Source organism: Diospyros lotus, chromosome 2 (genome assembly GCF_014633365.1).
Source record: "Diospyros lotus cultivar Yz01 chromosome 2, ASM1463336v1, whole genome shotgun sequence".
Lineage (NCBI taxonomy): Eukaryota > Viridiplantae > Streptophyta > Magnoliopsida > Ericales > Ebenaceae > Diospyros > Diospyros lotus.
In genome coordinates this window covers 8,804,460-8,811,221 of record NC_068339.1, presented here as the reverse complement: position 1 = coordinate 8,811,221, position 6,762 = coordinate 8,804,460, and positions in this window count along the sequence as shown.

Below are 6,762 nucleotides of genomic sequence, written 5' to 3'. Positions count from 1 at the left end.
ATATATAAATTTTTTAATATTAATTAAAATTTAATTTTTAAATTTATTGCTATTACACCTCCCATGCGATGCCACGAGTGAACACTAGTTGAGTAAATAGATATTATACTCCTAGATAATATTTGTTAATCAAGACATAGATAAAAAAAAGAAAAAAATATTTCAAATTTTTATTCTTTTTAACGTGCTTGTTAAATTTATCTGACGACTGTTAAAAAAAAAAATCATGTAACTTCTTATCTGATATATTCAAAATATGCTTATTTATCTCCTCATTTCAGATAAATATATCTTGAATCTTACAGTTAAGAAAAAAAATGACGTATATATCCTTTAATGCATTTCAAAAAGTTTAACAAATAGTTTGATAAATTTTTTTGAATGTTTTCTAAGCTTATCTTGATTATTTCATACCTTGATTTGAAAAGCATTTTAACTTTATTTTAATAATTTTAACAAACAATATCCTAAAAAAATACTTTGCTCAATCTTTGAACTTGCTAATCTCTTCTCCCATTTTTTCTTCGTTCAGTTAGAGAGCAACGTTAAAGTCTTATCATTGAGGAGGTTGAAAATTGATTGGAAGGAAGAGAGAAGTTGGTGAAAAAGAAAGAAACTTGAGATTGAAATGAGGGACTGTGAACAGGGTATGGAGAAATCGATGGCCAATGACTTGGAAAATAAGGTGATAGTATGCTTGAGATTAGGGGTGGGCATAGTGCGATTTGAACGATTTAGGGGAGATTCAACACGCCAAACCACACATGCGGTTTGGTAATGCCGAGTCGCACGATCTAATTTAGTGTGTGAAAATCACACTATATCACATCGCAAAATGTATAAGAAGAAAGGGAAATAAATAAGCTGGCAGCCCTAAGGTTAGGCCTTATATTTAGTTTTATATATTTTTTAATTTTTTATTAATATAGTATTTGGTCAGTTTAATTTTTATTCCAATTGAAACATTTTCAAATTGTAAATTGCACGGTTTGAAGATTTCTCAAACATTGTTAAATCATTCTCCTAAAAAATTGCATAATTGAGTGCGGTGCAATTCGATACGATTGATTTTTACGGTTTACTGATTTTTTTGCACCCCTATTTGTGAAGGTCAGAACTGCCACAGAAAAAGAAGGAAATAAAGAAATAGATGATCAAGAAGAAAAAGGATAATAAAAGTGGCACTGGTGACTGACCTCTCCCTCTTCTCCCTCTCTGTCAGCTAATCTGGAGGAATCGAACCAGTTAGTCATGAATCGGACCAGACCAAATTAATATCGAATTTTTTCAAAGTTTTAGATCGAAGACTGGATTGGTCTCAAGGAGGACTGACCCAGACTGGACCACTTCAGTTTAGTTTTGTCCAATTTGGTCCTATTTTGTTTTACCTTAATGAATTTAAGTATTATCTTTATATATAATATTAGTAAGCAACAATAGTCTTTATACAAATTTGACTAGTAGTAAGGCTCATATTGAAATTTTTTACATAATATAAAATGATGCAATTAACTTAAATTTTTATGTAATTGAAAAACCTATAAAAAAAAAAAGTAAATTTAAATGTATAGTACAATTTCAAATGAAACTTGCACTCATCTAATCATTTCAAATCATAGTCGCTCATATAAAGAGTGGAAACAAAAAAAAAAACAAATTTTACCATACATTTTTAGTTGTAATTGGGTGTGTGGGTTTTAATTAAACTCTTAATTCATAACATAACATAACATTATATTTTTAGAACAATGTGTGTGAATTCTATTAGTTTTTAGTTTTATGTTTTAGTTAATTCAATTTTTGATTCAAATGGATGCACAAACTAAGGCCTGTTGGCTTAGATAGTTTGATCGCTTATAAGTTGACATATAACTTTTAAGCTATATAACTTATTTAACTGAAATATTTAGCATATTATAAGAGCATTTAAGTTATAGCTTAAATGCTCTTACATCAGTGTTTTGCAAAAGTTGGTAAGGGAAACTTTTACAAAACATTGCTATCAAATAAGCTGTATTGACTGGATATTTTATTATTTTACTCTCGTCTTTTTTACTAATTTCCAACCATACCCTCTTCTTCAACCTTTGTCTTTCATTGCCAATCACCCCAATTTTTTTGTTCGTTATCATCAGCCATCACTGTTGCCCTTATTGTTCGTCCATATCCTTCCCATCGCCGTTCTCACCCTTATCGATTGTAGCCTTCAACTCCCTCGTCGCTATTGGCTGCTACCTCTAGCTTCCATCACCCGTGTTTGTTGTTTCTTCCTTTGTCGACCGCTATTTGCCACTTCTAGCTTTCATCGCCCGTTGTCTGTTGCCCACATCCACTACTGCCATCGCTCGCGACCACCTTTTTGTGGGTGTATATTTAAATATATGTATATATTTAGCATATATATTGTATTAGTATTTTTTTAATAATTATATATAGTTTTGGTAAAATTTTATGATTTAGACATTAATTTATAATTTAATTTTATTAGAAATTAGTATTTTTATATCTTTTATTTGTATTATTTAACATAATGTCTATTTTTGTCTTTTTGTCAAATTCTAATAGTTTATCAGATCTTTTAAATCAAACACATAACTGTTATCTCATAGTTTAAAAACACATTTATACAAACACATTATCAACTTAAACGTTATTTAATTTAAAATTTTAAACCACTTAAAAGTTGAGTAGCTTAAAAGTTTTCGAAAAAAAAAAAAATCTTAGCCAAACAGACCCTAAATTGGATTTTTTTTAGTTTAATCCATTTTATTTTAAAATTTAAACACTCATAAATTGAGCAATATTGGGTTCCAAAAATTGGAACTCCAATGATCATTGGAGTAAAGTTTCAGGCACTAAATTGCTAGTTTTCCAAAGATTTGGTAGAGATGGAGAAACATTAGACTATATTCTTTTTGTTATTTTTAAATTATTTTTAGTTTTTAATTTTCTAAAATAAAGAAAATGCGTTCTCTTTACTATTTTTAAAAATATATTTTTGAAAACAAAAAAAAAATTATAAAAAAAACTCAAAATAATAAAAAGTTGTTTTGAATATTTTCATTCAAAACAAACTCTAAACTCAAAATATATTTATTTATTTATATTTTATATTGTAATGGGAAAAAATATTACAAAATTTATTAACTTTAAAAAATATATATATTTTTAATAATATATCAACATTAAATATTTCTAATTTACTGAACAATCAAATTTATTGAATAAAATATTATTAAAAAATTATTTTTAAAATTTCAAAGAGAACGTGTTTTTTAATTTTTTATTTTGAGAAATAGTTTTTTAAGATGACAAAAAGAACGCGTTTTCAATTTTTTAAAACAGATTAATAAAATAAAAAATAAATTAAAAAATCAAAATTGAAAATTAAAAAGTAAAAAGAATGTAATCTTAAAGTTTTAGAAATTTCTTGGAGATAAGATAGAGAGGGGAAGGAAGGAAGAGAATTTGGTTGTCAAAAGAATTTTGTTGAAAGAGAAGGGAGAGAAAAGGTGATGAGAGAAAGAAATAAAAAGGTATTTTTGACATTATATAAAATTTAACAATTGTTTAATCACTGTGAGGGGGAAGTGGTACATAATTAATAAAGTTGAGAGAGTTTTTATTTTTGTTATTTTTTAAATACGGGGAGTGTTTATGTGTTTTTATCAAATTTTAAGAATATTGCGTGTAATTTATACATTTGAAAATAAAAAAAGTAAATTCTTTTTGTGTCCAAGGGGCCTGCTATCTATGATGCATGGAAATGACTCATAGGGCACTGTTTTTGAAATGTTTTATGAAATATTAAAAAATATTTTTGAATTATTTTTATAATTTTAAAAATGTTTAAGAGTTATTTTGTAATATTAAAAAAATATCAGTGGTTACTCTTCACTCTCTAATTCAAAACTATTAAATTTACTATTTATTTTTAAGAGTTAGTAAATTTGTAAATTTATTATTTTTATTATGTTTGATTTTTTTAATTTATTATTTATTTTTTATTAATAAATTAGGATTAATGGACGATAGATCTTATGTTTATATTTGTTTGATTGTATTATGAAGTTTATATTTATTTTTTAGTTGAATAAATATTTTTAAAAAAAAATCTTGTATTTTTTTTTATGTATTCATTTGCTCTGCATTTTCATTTTTATTTTTTTTAAATACTGTTTCTCCCTTTTTTTTATCTATACCCGTTTTTCATTTTGATTTTCGTGGAAGGTAATCTGATGGATGGAGCCAGCGCATGTTCAAATTAGGTCAGAAAACTTCAAATTCCAATCCCAACCACCCAACAACGCCGCATTATGCATCAGTCGAATCCAACCCCATGTGGTCCAACAACCACTCCAATCATCTACCTCTTTTATCTTAATGTTCAGCTCATCACAATTATTTACAACTCATCCTATTTATTTGGCCCCCTCATGTAAAATATTTTATAATCACACACACATTGTTTTGTTTTTAATTACTGTTCTTAAAATAATTTAATCCAACATATTTAGTTAATAATTAGTCTAATAAAAAAATGAAAAATCTTACGCGCCAAATCAATTTAATTAATATCAAATTTATTATACATCAACATAGCATCATGATTGAATTGAAATATGGTGTCACATGGAAGCGCACTTAAGGTCCTTTTCAGTGAGCCCGGAGATTTTAAAGCCCAAGCTGGCAATGCCAATGCCATGTGAAAAGAGTCCAAAACTCCTGCTGAACCCGCTTCAGTTTGAAATGAATCTCCCCTCCCCTCCCCTCCCCACTCATTCTGTCCATTCTTTATTCCATTATAATATTTATATTGATTGCAATACCATGTGAACTTAGTCATACATACATACATACATTCCACGCAAACTCCATGACATTAAAATTAAGCATTTTATCTCATAGAAAAATAAAAAAAATGTGGAAACAGGGATGGAAGGAAAAAGAGTCCTTCCCTTGCTGCTTGGGCGGAACTAAACTAAATCAAACTCATTGATTCAATATTTGGTTTAAAAGTTTTGAGCAATCTAAAGGTTAGGGGATGACGTGTGTGTGGTGGCAGGCACAATCTTATTGAGTTGTCACATTATGTGTGACAGCATTGCTTGGCTCTCTGTGTATGTATCTGTGTGCTCTCTTTCAATAATCAGAGTTTGAAATTAGTATTATTTTAATATATATGGGCTGGTGGATTCCATGATGTTCTTTTGAGTTTATTTTTCCCATCTTTTCTTCCAAGTTGGCCCCCTCCCGCCCTGCTTACCATTTGAATTTTTGTAGCACGTATCATATATATGGTTGATATTTAAATACTATAATTACTAAGGCGGCCATAATTCTAATCAATTCCGTGCACAATGGATGAACATAATGCTCTTTTCCTAATTAAAAGGGAGTAAGGTCACGATGATTAGACTAAATCTTTGTCCTTTAAAGAATTATAGTACTATTGATGTGGTAAGAAATTATCAAAATTATTTATAAAATGTATGGTATCTTGAAACGTTTTTCACGTAACCAAATTTAAAACACATTTTTTTTATGATAGCGGTGTATTATTTTTGAAACAGCCAGTGGTAACGAAATAATGACAAAGCCAAATCTAATTTCGTTAATTATGAGTTTCATTGGACATTGCAAATAGAAAAAAAAAATAAAAAAATATTAAATAAATCAAAATGAACTGCTGACAGCTATGTCGATGTGAGGTCGTGACATGCGACGTGTGATTGGATCCAAAATCCATAGAATAGAAAGATTCGAATAAGGAGGCGGCATCTTCCTTCCTTTCTATTCTATGAAGATACCCCACCACGTGCCACCTCCTCACACGCAACCCCGCCACGTCCGGCGTCCGCCGCTGTCTCTCCCTTCTCTTTCTCCCCTCCCCTCCCCTCCCCTCTGGAATATACCATTTTGCGATTATCGGATAACATTGATTTTTGTCAAAAAAATTATTATTCTTTTGAAATACATCCAACTTGTAACGCTCATGTCTTCCTCAAAAGCATTAGTTAAATATAATTTGAGACTTATAAAAGATGGACTAATATCTGTATATATATATATTATAAATTTTATATACTTAATCAATTCTAAGTGAGTCTTCAATACCATATTTCTCTATAATTATTTATTACTTAGGAATGAGTCGGGATAGCAATTACAACCGAAATCGTGGAGAACCAAACTGAAACTGAATCGGTCAATGCAATTAAAAATCATTTAACTGGGTAATTATTTGGTTTGGAAAAAAATCGAACATTGTTTTAATGATTATGGTTTTCACTAAAACAAAACTAAAATCTGAACCGTTATGTAGGTAATTCAATCGAATCGAATGTATAAATATATATTATATATTAGAGGAGCGGCTGCAAAACCCAACCCTAAACCCACCCCACCCCAGCCTACTTGCAAACCCTTCTCTTCTCCTTCCTCTCTCGACCTTGCTCTCGCTCTCTTTCACCCTCGCTGCCTCTCGCTTTCTGCCTCTTCTTTCTTGCTAGTATGCTGGCACTCGCCTTCGCTCTCTGCCTCTCTATTGCAGCCTTGCTCTGGCTCTCATTCTCACTCACCCTCACTGGCTCTCTCTTACTCTCGCTAGGGCTCGGCCCTTCTTTCTCGAGCTTGCCCTCGCTCTCTACCTTTATTGCTCTCGCTTGCCCTCGTTCTCGACCCCTCTCGCTCGTGCTCACCCTCGCTCTCTATCTCTCTTTTGGTCTCGCTCCGCTCTCTCCTGCAGACAGCAGCAAACCC